General features: G+C 43.3%; 1 protein-coding gene across 1 annotated transcript in view; it reads left to right on the top strand.

The window, feature by feature from the left end:
• Nucleotides 1-14225, top strand: part of ANKRD63 (ankyrin repeat domain 63) — a 58957-nt gene extending 44732 nt beyond the window's left edge. Inside the window, exons 2-3 of the mRNA XM_078662028.1 lie at nucleotides 6249-6367; nucleotides 14198-14225. The gene's annotated coding sequence lies outside the window, so the exon portion shown is untranslated. The remainder of the gene's footprint in view (nucleotides 1-6248; nucleotides 6368-14197) is intronic.
• The last annotated feature ends 798 nt before the right edge of the window (nucleotides 14226-15023 follow it).

The raw sequence follows: 15023 nt of genomic DNA, 5'->3' as shown, positions 1-15023 counted from the left end.
TATGTTTTTTTCTGTGAATAATATATATATTATCTATGTGTGTATATATATGTATATATATATATTTATACATATATATGTATATATATATCTATATTAACAAATATATATATACATATTCATTGAAAAAACCATAGGTTTCACACATGTTATAGTTAGCTGGACATTTCACTCATACAAAACCATTGAAATTCCCCCGTTATAGTTAGTTCAACTAACTATAACTCGCGCGCCCGCAATGCACTGCTGATGACATTACATATTACATCACTCATGACATGGTCAGTGACATCACTCAGGACATCACTGATGACATCTCAAATGACATCACTGATGGCATCATACTTGTGAAAGAGTGGCACACCTCCTCTCACCCTAATATAACCTTTGATATGCACATTCATAAACAGAAACTAAAATTTTCAAAACAATGGAGATACCAATACCAGTTACAACAACCTATTAGGTAATTCCAACATCTACATACACATCCACTCATTCACCAACAGTTCTATATAGTCATTCATACATGTACTCACTCATCATATGTACTCATACACCTATACATCCTGTTACACACCGATACTCATCCATAGAGTTACTCACACACATACTCACACATGCAAATAAACTATCAAACATCCATTTACTTGCATATACAGCTATACACACACCACTACACTTACTTCTACAGAAACGTACACATACTTACTCTCTTAAACAATCAGTTATAGAAACACATACTTATTTATACAGGAACTCTTCCAATCTCTCACTCTCACATATACTCAATTATATACATGAATAGTCACATATACTAGTTTAAAACAAACGTACTCATACAGACACTATTGAGACAGTCGTTCACTCACGAACACACTCATACACACACTCATACACTCATACAGTCCTGCACACATGCTGTCTTCAAAACGCATACAAACAGTGAGTCACTCATTCATGCATCTGTGCGCTAAGTAATATCCCCCACCGAACCATACAGACACTCATACTGATACTCAAAAAAACAACTAATAACCCATATACACACTCATGTAGCTACTCACCAACCCATGCAGCCACTTATACACAAAGTGAGACACTGGTACAGATATTTAAATATTTAAACATTACTCGCTAATACATCTATTCACTAAGATACACTTAATAAGTCAGTTTTATAATCAATTTTACCAAAAAAACATCCATTTAGACACTTATTTACCCATTCATTCTTCCATCGACCTTTAGATATACATATAAAAAAATATTTATTTTTCAGAAAGACACACATTCACTGGATGATGTCATCAGTGATGTCATTTGAGATGTCATCAGTGATGTCATGAGTGATGTCACTGACCATGTCATGAGTGATATAATATGTGACGTCATCAGCAGTGCATTGCGGGCGCGCGAGTTATAGTTAGCTAAACTAACTATAACGGGGGAATTTCAATGGTTTTGTATGAGTGAAATGTCCAGCTAATTATAACTGGTGTGAAACCTATGGTTTTTTCAGTGAATTTCAAAGGTTTTTTAAATGCTAATTCCTAACTATAACGATTGTGAAACCTATGTTTTTTTTCAGTGAATTTGCAAGGTTTTTTAAATGCTAATTCCTAACTATAACGTGTGTGAAACCTATGGTTTTTTCAGTGAATTTCAAAGGTTTTGTAAATGATTTTTTTTTATGTATTAATTATTATATTTCTTTCTTTTTATACTAATTTCTTACATTTTTAATATAAATATTTATCTTTATTTTTTTAATTATATTTCATATTCGTATTGTAAAATAATAACAAAACTAAATTGCAAATTATTTTTTTGATTATTTTTTTCCCCAATGTATTAAAATTGAATTCTATATAATTCCCTTTTCATTGTTTTTTTTGGGTAATCGTACCGCACGCATACGGTAACGGAATTACACCAAATTTGGCAGAGAGGTAGAGTTCAGTTCGCAGATTGTGCTGTTTGTAAAATGGTGTAAGTCCGTTCAGTAGTTCCTGAGAAAACCCCTATAGACTAGGCATGTAGTGTTCAATGCATCGGGAAACTTGTCTTTTATATCTTCAATTCCCCAATCTGTATCCTTACACTTCCAGTAAACACTATCACACTTGTGTTTCAGTATTGTAGTGACCATACAGCACTATGTACTTATCTATACACTGTTCTAAAAGAATCCATTCACTACATTAAAACACTAATCAGCAGATGTACAATAAGTGGTACATCCCCAGGGATATGCCAGTTATTGTGTACTGTGATATCACCTCCCTCTGGCGCAGGGCTTTATAATGTGATGCACCTTCCAGATGTGTCACATTGTAAATACTGCACACCATGGCACATCTTTTGCACCACCAGTGCATCACAAAAGTGACGCAACGGCTGTGTTAAAAGAGGCACAAGAGGTTTGTAAATCCACCCGTAACACATAGAAATTCATCCAGGCAGTTTCACTAGCAGTGCAAATTGAAGCATAGACTTGTAACATATTTATGTGCATATGTTACATTAAAGTGCTTCGGAGGTACTACAGTATACTATAGGTAAACTGCTTATAGATTTATGCTGAAGCAGTTCCTTATAGTTCTGCACTTTCACATTCACCATACACTATTAATGTATTCATTCATTCATTCATTTATGAACTACACATTCATTCTGAGAAACTTTTATACACTAACATAGAAATATAGTTCTTTCTTTGACCAGTGAAGGTAGTTCTAAAAAGAACTGTTGTGTTTTTAGTTTTTTAGTGTTTTTTCAACATTTTTTTTTTAAAACCCCAAAAATTGACCTGGAACCCAAAAAAGCGTCCAACGGGAACAAAAGAATGAAAAATAAAAACTAATGTCGAGGACAGCGATGCTCCTGCTTCCTGCGTTTTATCAGGTCGATAGATTGTTCCCCATAACAAAAAAGTTTATCGCAATAAATGCATAGAATTTTAACTTGACCAAAATCAGCATCAATTTGTGGGTGTGGACTGCTTGCTGAAAATGCTGCTGCAGCAGTTGATGTGCTTGGTGCAGTAGCAGGTGGGTTGTCCTGCAACCTCCGTGTTGCAGCTCGAGCAAAGTTGTTGGGGTGAAAGTTCTTCACGTGTCGCACCATATTTGCTGTGCCAAAGGAGTATTTTTTAGATGGATCACCCCTTGAAAGAATTGTTTGGCAAATTTTACAGGTTACTTTTGGAGCATTAACCTTTTTTTGCCCTTCAGGAAAAGTAAAAAACTTCCAAATTAGAGCTTCTTTCTTCTTCTTTGGAGGTTCTTCAGGAATGAAATCTCCCTCTGAAGAATAGCTGGCAGATGAGTCCATTGCTGTTATTATGGTGATCTTACTTCTAGTTGACAGGATATTCAGAAGAGATGCTTCTTCTTAGAAAGTCAAAGTAGAATGATTAAAATGGGATGGAACTTTCAACAGTTGGAATATGAAGTGTTATGAACCAATCAAATCTCTTCTGTTAAAGTCACATAGCTTTGCGTACGCTTACGGTGGGCTTACGGTACTCTTACGATGCGAGTACGCATGACGTTCCACCGCAATTTGTGTAATTGCTTTTAAAAGAAATATCTGATTGTTAAAAGTAAAAAAAAAAACCTATTTTCATAATTATCCCAGATAATTTCTACCCTTAGTATGCACATTAAATACATAAATATATGTTTTTAAACAATTAAAAACATTGGCGCCTTTCGCGTACAGGTCGCCGTACATGCATCACACGGAAGCTTTGATGCGAAGCGTAACGTCAAAGCGTATTCGTAGCGTATGATTAGCAGTACAAAATATGGTGCGATCACCCTCTCAGTGTCAAATCAGAGCACAGGGCGCACTACAAGAATGATTGCAAGTGGTCACTCATTGGAGATCACTAAAATCATTAACCATCCGAATCAGCAAACCTTGTTATGAAACTAGCTTTGAGCCACTTGTTCTCTCTCACTATATATAACTCGCACCATAGTTCACCCTGCGCCGTTCCCGCTGTCCACTTTGTCACTTGAATCGCCATTTATGTCACCTGCACATCACCTAGCACCAAGTGCAATTGGGTTGTTATTTGATTTCTCCTGTACAGTGTTGCTGTAACTGTAATTTTCTCCCCCTTGTTTCTCTCATAAAAAGTACATGATGAATAACAAACTTTAAAGTGATTCAGCACTTTGCCACTGGATTCAAGCAAGCCGGGCTGAAGACGGCTGGAATGCCAGAAACCGGTCCTCGGAAGCTTGTTTCCGGTCCAGGGAAGGCATGGCTTGGCAGTTCGGGCTGGACTGTTCCCATGAGGCACAGGGTCAGACTGATTTGCATATAGCCATGTCTGAACTGGGGTGGCAGAGTGGGCTAAAGAACGGTGATGGATCAAACCCAGATCTTTTGACAGGGTGTGAGTGTTTGATTGGTTCTGATGCTCCGTCCATCACCACCCCCTTTTGTACCGCTTTGGCCGCCATTAGTGTGGCAGGGTATGCTCAGACGTGAGTCCCTTGCTCACTTTGCCACTGGATTCAAGCAAGCCGGGCTGAAGACGGCTGGAATGCCAGAAACCGGTCCTCGGAAGCTTGTTTCCGGTCCAGGGAAGGCATGGCTTGGCAGTTCGGGCTGGACTGTTCCCATGAGGCACAGGGTCAGACTGGTTTGCATATAGCCATGTCTGAACTGGGGTGGCAGAGTGGGCTAAAGAACGGTGATGGATCAAACCCAGATCTTTTGACAGGGTGTGAGTGTTTGATTGGTTCTGATGCTCCGTCCATCACCACCCCCTTTTGTACCGCTTTGGCCGCCATTAGTGTGGCAGGGTATGCTCAGACGTGAGTCCCTTGCTCACTTTGCCACTGGATTCAAGCAAGCCGGGCTGAAGACGGCTGGAATGCCAGAAACCGGTCCTCGGAAGCTTGTTTCCGGTCCAGGGAAGGCATGGCTTGGCAGTTCGGGCTGGACTGTTCCCATGAGGCACAGGGTCAGACTGATTTGCATATAGCCATGTCTGAACTGGGGTGGCAGAGTGGGCTAAAGAACGGTGATGGATCAAACCCAGATATTTTGACAGGGTGTGAGTGTTTGATTGGTTCTGATGCTCCGTCCATCACCACCCCCTTTTGTACCGCTTTGGCCGCCATTAGTGTGGCAGGGTATGCTCAGACGTGAGTCCCTTGCTCACTTTGCCACTGGATTCAAGCAAGCCGGGCTGAAGACGGCTGGAATGCCAGAAACCGGTCCTTGGAAGCTTGTTTCCGGTCCAGGGAAGGCATGGCTTGGCAGTTCGGGCTGGACTGTTCCCATGAGGCACAGGGTCAGCCTGATTTGCATATAGCCATGTCTGAACTGGGGTGGCAGAGTGGGCTAAAGAACAGTGATGGATCAAACCCAGATCTTTTGACAGGGTGTGAATGTTTGATTGGTTCTGATGCTCCGTCCATCACCACCCCCTTTTGTACCGCTTTGGCCGCCATTAGTGTGGCAGGGTATGCTCAGACGTGAGTCCCTTGCTGACTTTGCCACTGGATTCAAGCAAGCTGGGCTGAAGACGGCTGGAATGCCAGAAACCGGTCCTCGGAAGCTTGTTTCCGGTCCAGGGAAGGCATGGCTTGGCAGTTCGGGCTGGACTGTTCCCATGAGGCACAGGGTCAGACTGATTTCCATATAGCCATGTCTGAACTGGGGTGGCAGAGTGGGCTAAAGAACGGTGATGGATCAAACCCAGATCTTTTGACTGGGTGTGAGTGTTTGATTGGTTCTGATGCTACGTCCATCACCACCCCCTTTTGTATGAATTTCTGTTTCGTATTTTTGAACTGTGTCACGTGATTTAGCCTGTATTGTTATATATTGTGCGTTCATAATAGTATTATTTTTTTACTGCGTCACGTGCCCCTCCCAGCTCTGTTTTACTTTATTTTTGTGCGCAACATGCTTTGTGCTTCTTCGTATTTGCTCCCTCCTAATCCTCCCGTGACTTTTAATATTTATTACTGCCTCACATGGCCTTCCCAGGCCTCTATTCTAATTGATCGTATATGGTTGAACGTAAAGCTTGTTTCCGAAACAACGACAAGTTATCTGTCAAAGGAGAGAATATGTAGTATGCAGCAGCCGCACAATACCCATTAGGCTAACGGGGCTTCAGCCCCCCACCCATCGTGTGTGTCTCTTCCACGTTTTATTGTCTGTTTATCTCTCTCTTTCTTACTGTCTCTCACATCGTTTTTTTTTCTTTTTTACAGTTATGGACGCTGCTGTCTCCGCTGTGCCGTATAAAACCTTTCCCGAGTTTAAGTGGTGAACTCTCTTGGCTACAATGAAGCCTGCTTCAACCCACTTTTAATCATGTCTATGGCACTAGGTGAGCAAACAAACTTGTTTCCGAAACAACAACAAATTATCTGTGAAAGGAGAGAGTCGATAGTGTGCAGCAGCTTGACTGTGTAGAAATGTATAATTACCACAGAGCAGACACAATAGATAGGTTACAACAGTCTGAGGAACAGATATACAAGCTTATTGTGCCACTTTTGTGTCACTTTTAACATGGGAAAAGTGGCGCAAGGAGCTTGTAAATCTGCGTCTAACTTCTTTTTTAAAAACTCTCAACTCCAGACTCTGCGAGTCAATGGGGTGCAACAATATAGGTACGCATTATTAAGTACTCACATGTCAGCGCCAAAGCCGGCGGAGTTCCGTGTGTGCCTACCTGCACGCTGCTTGCCATCGGGGGACCCTGACCTGCCTTTAGCCTTGTCTGCCTTGGGTTTTGAGCGACCTGTCGAGGGAGAACCACTGCCAGCACACCGCACCTGCTGTGTCCTCCCCCCGCCGCAGCCCTCCAACACCGGGACTGCCGCCGAGTGGGGGAGTAGACTACAGTCCCCAGAAGCCTCCGCGACTGGCCCGGAAGTCGCGTAGAGGCTTAGCGCCCGGAGGCGCCGTAAAAGGGGCTGGCCTTGCGGTGGAGCGGGTGTGTCAGCGCCAAAGCCGGCGGAGTTCCGTGTGTGCCTACCTGCACGCTGCTTGCCATCGGGGGACCCTGACCTGCCTTTAGCCTCGTCTGCCTGGGGTTTTGAGCGACCTGTCGAGGGAGAACCGCTGCCAGCACACCGCACCTGCTGTGTCCTCCCCCCGCCGCAGCCCTCCAACACCGGGACTGCCGCCACGTGGGGGAGTAGACTACAGTCCCCAGAAGCCTCCCCGACTGGCCCGGAAGTCGCGTAGAGGCTTAGCGCCCGGAGGCGCCGTAAAAGGGGCTGGCCTTGCGGTGGAGCGGGTGTGTCAGCGCCAAAGCCGGCGGAGTTCCGTGTGTGCCTACCTGCCCGCTGCTTGCCATCGGGGGACCCTGACCTGCCTTTAGCCTCGTCTGCCTGGGGTTTTGAGCGACCTGTCGAGGGAGAACCGCTGCCAGCACACCGCACCTGCTGTGTCCTCCCCCCGCCGCAGCCCTCCAACACCGGGACTGCCGCCGAGTGGGGGAGTAGACTACAGTCCCCAGAAGCCTCCGCGACTGGCCCGGAAGTCGCGTAGAGGCTTAGCGCCCGGAGGCGCCGTAAAAGGGGCTGGCCTTCCCGCGTCGCGGGACCGCACGCGGGGCCGTGCCCGGGGCTAAGCCCGGGCAAAGGGCGGGCCATCTGTGGCCCTCAGAGGCCTGCAGAGACTGGGCTGGGCTACCCCCCCCTGGCCGTGTCGTCGCCTACTGCTAAGGTAATTACACATTTGATCTATAAAGCCCACTGTAATGCCACCTATGGAGCCCAAGCCAAATGCCAAGAACACGGTTAAAAAAACGCCCATTGATACACGCTCTGTCACAAGGAACACTGTCTCAACAAAAACACCGCTACCAACGTTAACTGCAATTGACCGCATGCTCCAACAGACAATCGTAGTGGTAGCTAACGCCATTGAAAATACCGAGAGACGATTGTCGTTACCACCGAGTACCTGTTTAACCCAGCAGATATCACAATCCGAGTATTGTAATGTAAATAACATAAATGTGACATCACTATCAAACAATTCCATATTAATGCAATCTTATGCGGGTCTCCCAGGGGCTGTGTCAACTCACGTAGAAGATCCTTCCATCCTTCCTGCAGTATTTCAAGATAGGGATAGTCGGTTGTCCCTAACTCCCAATTTACAGATTAATGTTACCCCACTCAAGGAACCAGGGCCTAGTAATGCGCCTGAGACCAGCGCAATTCTGATTTCCTGTGACAATGATGATACCATCCCCCCTATTGATTCACTTAACAATAGCTGCGTAGATATCATAACTGGCAACGGCTCTGTCCACCGCAGACCTAGACCCAGACGCACACGCAATAGAAAATTACTGGCCCCATGTAGGGGGTGCGCGAAACAAAGGGGCAGAAGAAAGAAGGTAATTCCATCACCACTAGAACAGGTCAACGGAAGAGAGTCACCCCCACCGCAGTTAAGCCCAAATTTGGGACTAAGAGGCAATATCAATCCCACCACACTCAATGAGGAGTCTATAATGTGTCACATCGTGGATGCTATGAAGCTCCTCATTGCCCCCCTAAATGACAAACTTGAGGAGATCTGTAAAAAGGTGGAAAATTTGGAGCAATTAGGTCTAGCCAAATTAAACATCCTTGAACATCTGGGTCCACATGTCACACCTACTCCTTCGCATGCACCCTCTAGGAATAAGGTCAACATGACTGTTACTAGTACAACTAATTCACAGGTCCCTTTCGCCAGAAATGTGGCCCCCACGGCTGCCCTCGGCAAGCCCACTAACTTACACACCAATACCCCAGGTAACACCACAAGTGGGCCCTCTGGGGTAAGAGGTTGAGTGCCAACGGGACACACCTTAGTAAATGGGAATTCAACAGGACGCAGCTGCTATAATAACATCATTCCTGCAGTGATTAATCTTCCCCCAGAAAGTAGACCATATGTGGCAATTCTTGCCAATGTCCCGAAATTGAAACCCTCCCAAACCGAAAATAGTGAAACCCTTACAAACAAAATTTTGCACTGGCTCGCCCACAATTGTGGATTTCCCCTAAGAGGGGCAAGTCAGATTCTCTCAACCCAAAGGGTAGGGTGGGTGGGCCCCAGCAAAAAGGAAATAAGCGGGGACTGTGTAATCATAAACTACAAAACCACTGAATGGGCAAGAGATTCAATCTTGAACGCGCCAATCCCATCAGATAATGATTACAACACCACCCTGTTCCCACTGGACTACTTTTACAGACATCAGGCGGGATCTAAAATCCCCGTGCAGAATTATAAACATCCTAGAGCAATAAACATGCCCCACCCACCTGTACAGCAGGCACCTGCACAATCAATCAAGCACCCTTTTATTCCTTATGACCCATATAACCAAAACACACTGCAGCAACCACCGAATTTATTCAGAACACTAAACCCCAACTACTTCAATAACCTTAATGTCCCTGGGCCGGAAACGAGCATTTATGGTCAATATGCAGTCCCAACATCCAATAGATTTCAGACCCTCAATTCCTTAGATGAAAATGACTGACTACGGGGGTATTCCCGGTGACGAGTCATCTGTAACTGAGGAACTTAGGTTGATGGCCGTCAAAACAGTTGAGGAATTTCCAACAGATACCCCTGTAGCAAATTCTAACGACCCAACTTTGATAGATGCTACCATATGCACTGGTGAAAATTACCCGGAGAACCAGATAACATCACCAGTCATAACGGTCACCGATCCACCCCAAGTAGCTCTGGAAGAGAACCTGAGGGCTATTACGTGGAATATAGCTGGGATAGCCTCTAAGGTAAACACCCCCACATGGGCTGATTTTATTAAACAGGGTTATGATATAATCTGCTTGCAAGAAACTTGGGATAGGGAAGAAGTACATGTTGAGGGTTACACTTCTTTTAATGTACAGGCTGTGGCATCACAGGCTGGTAGAGCCAAGGGCGGACTTGTGACCCTAATATCTACCGCACTGACTGAGTTTCGTGTCAGTGATCATGTTGTTCTAGGAGAACACGCTTCCGTTCTGCGTATGGCCCATAGCAGAAGTAGAGAGTTAATAGTAGTGAACTTCTATAACAACATTGCGGGGGATAAACGGGGAATGTTTATTTCTGATATAGAGCGGGCCATCGATGTGATCTTATCAAGTACATCCAAACCAGCTGTTATCCTATGGGTAGGAGACTTCAACATCAAAACATGTAGTTATGCTCTCAAGGGGGCATGTGGTCACAGGGAGGAGTACTCGTGAAGGGAAACAAGTGTATATAATTATTTCCCGCACAATAACTATGGCAGCGCTTTAAATACCCTACTTGCCAAATATGACCTGGACCTCCTAGAATGCAACAAGAATGCGAACAATGTCAGGTGCCCGACATTTCATGGGAGAAACAGCCAATCATTCATTGATCACATTATGATATCTTGCTCTGTAGCTTATATCAACGTCTGGGTGATTGAACAAACGGTCAGTGACCATAACAGTGTAACCATTGAATTATTGGGCTGGGGAACCAAAAAGAACACCTATGGTCAACCAATCCAGGACATTGCAGCAGAAAGACCAAATGGGATGAGGGTGAAATGGATTAAAGTTGACCCCACTCAATTTGTTGCCAACGTGATCACAAATTGCTGTAGAGAAGTCGAGTATTGCCTGTCATAGAAACCATGCCCACGAACCTTGTTATCCAACTTCCTAACTATAACAAAAACTATTGAGAAATCCTTGATGCATAAAGCCGGGAAATCAAGGAAGGTCATGGCAGTGTGGTTTGATGACTATTGTGCCCAGTCACTAAAAAGGCTGAAAACTTCACTTGATGCCACTCCAAGAGACGCTAGTGAGATCAGGGAAGAGCGCCATAACTACAAAACTGCTCTCTCCATTAGGAAGAAGGAATTGCAGGATGAGGCTTGGGCAAAATTAGATCTGGTCGCAGATACTAAAGATCACAAACTTTTCTGGGACACTGTAAATAGTCCGTTCTTGAGGAACGACAACATTCCTGAATTAACTTCGCATGTCAGTTGCCAGGCTTGGATAGCACACTTCACAGGGATTTTTAATTCTGATTTTACCTCTGGTTTTATTTCTGTTTTTAATTCGAATGTTTTAACTGACACATCAACCTGTTTTAAATGGGAAAAATTGCTGTTTTCTGTGACATTAAGTGAGGTGATTGACGCAATCGAGAAGAGTAAGGGGGGGAAAGCCCCGGGACCGGATGGGGTCCCTGTGGACTTTTACAAATTTGAGATTACCCTATGGGCCCCCATTTTGACCCGTTACTTTAATGCTGCTATTGAGGACAAGTTACCAACTTCATGGGGTCAATCTATTATAGTGCCGCTTTTTAAAAAGGGCTCTAGGGCAGAAGCATGAAACTATCGCCCAATTTCACTTCTGGACTCATCACTAAAGATCTTGAGTCGTGTACTCTTGGTGAGACTAGAGTCTTGGGCAGAAGATAATAATATTCTCTCGCCCATCCAGTACGGGTTCCGTAGGGGTTTAGGAACCATGGAGCAGTGCGTGAACCTGGAACTTATTATCGGCAAGTACACAAAAGCTAAGGACGGGAACCTGTTCATGTGCTTTGCCGATCTAAGTTCAGCATTTGACCTGGTGGAACACGCACTGCTCTGGCCAACACTACTTGCTATGGGTGCACCGCCTGAAATCATCCACCTCCTGGCCAGAATGTACAGTAGTCTTTCTAGTAAGGTTAGATTTGGAACAGACGGTGAATGTACCCCCTTTTTTAAAATTGGCAGAGGGATCCGACAAGGGTGCGTGCTTGCCCCCCTTTTATTCTCCCTTTTTATAAATCAGGTTGACCAATTTTTACAAGAATCTCATGCTGATGCCCCCACCATCAATGGAAAGCAAATACCCGTCCTTTTATACGCGGACGACGCGGTCCTGATCTCCAGGACCGCGAACGGGCTGCAAAAGTTAATTAATAAGTTCCATACTTTTATTCAGGGCAGAAAGCTCAAAATCAACAAGGGCAAGACAATGACTATGACCTGCGGAAAGAAAATGAAGAAAAACAAGTCATTCTTTCTTGATGGGGATAAACTTGAGGCTGTCCAACATTTCTGCTACCTAGGCATTACTTTTTCAGGAGATGGGAGATGGGTGAACGAGCAATCCTGTGCTGGTCTGAAGATGACTAGAAATGTAAATTGTATCTTCAGATTTGCCTCTAAATTAGGGGGTCGTAGAATCCGAGAAATGATCTCCATTTACAATTCAAGATGTATGTCCTCTGCCCTGTATGGAGCAGGGATATGGGGATATAATCCTCAGATTGCCCTGTCCATCCAGCAGGAGGAAAACAAGTATCTGAAACGATTATTATGCCTCCCTGTTTCTGCCTCAAACGAGATTATTCACAGAGAGTTAGGCATAAATCATGTTACAGATTTGATCGCATTGCGTCCCCTGTCCCTATGGCGGTCCATATGGGCCAAAGAAGAAACCAGGTTTACCCAGGAAGTAATTATGGATTGCATTAAACTCGACCAACACTCGAAAATCCCCTGGTTAAAACACATCCATTCCTAGTATAAGACCCTTTTTGGTCAGGACATTTTTAAAGATACATCAAATGAATCAATTTTAACAAAACGTGACCTCAAATCCATTTATTTGGACCATGTAAAAGGGACCAGAATGAAGGTGTATGCAATGCAAAGCACGTTTAAATTGTACATGGAATATAATCTTAGCACAGGTCTCCCCCCTTATCTTACATTTGTCAGCATTAATTCCCATCGGTTTGTTTTAGCTCGCCTGAGGCTGGGAATAGTCCACCATTTGGTGGCCTTCCCAACTGTAAAAAAACCCGGGACATGTCTGTGTCCATGTGATGGGAAATCTAGCAGAGCACCTGCCACTTTTTACTTTTTTGTAATTTTTATACCGGTTTTAAAAAGTTTTACTTGAAGCATTTATTTTTAGAACATAACATGTGTAACACCAGAGCTGCAATGCAATTGTTATTTGACCTGGCTTCCCCGGATGTGTGTTATCGTGTGGCTATTTATATCCTAAAATGCATCTGGCACAGGAAATCAATTATCATATGACTTTTCCCCCCCTGTTTATCCCCGTCTATCCCTTGGCTGTCACATTTTATGCTACGAATGTGTCTTTATCCGTGAATTATCGTTTGAGTTACACTGTTTGTATGTGTATTTATTCATATGCACTTTATATTTATTCTGCATATTTGCACCTGCCGAAAGCACCTTATGGTAATGACTGTCTTTCGGTTTTTGCATTTCTGTACTGGCGTTTTTGCACAAATCTTTATTGCAAACAAATTGCTGCTAAAATGTTAAAGTGACCAAACAGACGTTGCACTTTACCTCTAACTCTGCATATTTGCACATGTCAATAGCACTTTATGCACATAATAGGTCTTTCTGATTTTGCACTTTACATTGGCGACTCTTTGACTATTTGCACTATTTCCTTTTGTTCCTACAACAATTGCTGCTAAAACATATATAGAGATCAAATCTAACTTTGTACTCAAGTGATATACCTTATCGATTCAAATGAGACTGGCATGGATATTGACGTAATTTTTAATTGTTTCATTATGAAACTTACATAAATGATTTGAAACTGTATTTATGTATGTTGCTACATGGTTGTACCTGTACAAACCGAATAAAGCATTTTGAAACTGAAACTGAAGTACTCACATTAAAATTCACTTTTGACAGGAGTTTCGCAACTTAGTTTATGGTGATTAATCAAATGTCCTTTTGTTTGCTTCACAAAAACATCCGTCGGGAGCAATCAGGGCATATCGAGCAACAGCAATGGAATTGTCCGCAATGTATTGAATATACTTTGACGTATACAAACAGAGTTCAATTGAAGTTGTGAACTCTGATGGCCGCAATGTTTATACAATGCCTCCAATTAAATGCATTAGAAATAAATCGGCGTATTTACAATCCTGTTGTACCACTTTTGTGTCAGTAACGCAGTAGGCACTTCCATAGAGACACCACTTGAACGTGGGACTATAACAGAAGTGAAATGTACCAGGCACACTGCGCATGTAAAATCGTAGTGTTACCTTGACTTGTAATGTTTCACCTCATTTACTCACATCTACATAATTTTAAACTCTAATTTTCTTTTTTGTTTTGCAGATTACCTATTGTACGTCTTTTGGAGTCCACATCACAATTTGTTTATAATGTTTTATTAAAGTTATTTTTGTACTTGTTTATTATATTGTTATCATTAAGTTACGTTTACAGTTACTGTTGTTTTAATAAAAGTTAATAAAAAAACTACATACTACTTTTTTGGGGGCGAGGGGGTGTGACGGTCCATAATAAAAATAATATTTATAATTTGAAGTACTATAGTAAGATGTTCAAGAGTAGGGTTGAAAAGTACTAACTGTACAATAAGTTATATTTTCTCTGGATGGACTACAACATAGAAAAGAAATCAAAGTAAAACAAAACAATTTGTACCACATTTACAAACCTCTTGCGACATTTTCCCGTGTAAACCTACCCCCCTACAAAATTAAGTGTGTGGGACTCAAAAATGCCCATCAAAACACGGAATCAATCACCCCCCAAAGATTTCTATATTGTATGAGAAGGGCTGCGTGACCCTCCACCTAGTGCCCTGCAGTCCACGATGCCCAGACCTGGTTGCTGCAGTGTCCATTGGGGGGAAACAGCCATTACAACGCGGTCATAAGCACGCGTGATCGTCACCACGAAGCCATTAGCACGCATATGGCTTTACCATGCATTCTTTTACAACTAGTATACATTTACCACCCATGATAAAGGCATACGCATGATAATGACTTTCTGGTGACGGACACGCGTTGTAATGGCTCTGGCTTACGTGATGCAAATTAGTTTTTAGTTATGCGTGTGACCAAGTCTGATAACATCGGAGGCCAAGAACAAACAAGGTGGTGTCTGTGGCAGGAAATCTCATCGATCACAG

Source organism: Lissotriton helveticus, chromosome 9 (genome assembly GCF_964261635.1).
Source record: "Lissotriton helveticus chromosome 9, aLisHel1.1, whole genome shotgun sequence".
Lineage (NCBI taxonomy): Eukaryota > Metazoa > Chordata > Amphibia > Caudata > Salamandridae > Lissotriton > Lissotriton helveticus.
Note: the sequence above shows the minus strand (reverse complement) of the source record. Positions and strands in the feature narration are given on the sequence as shown.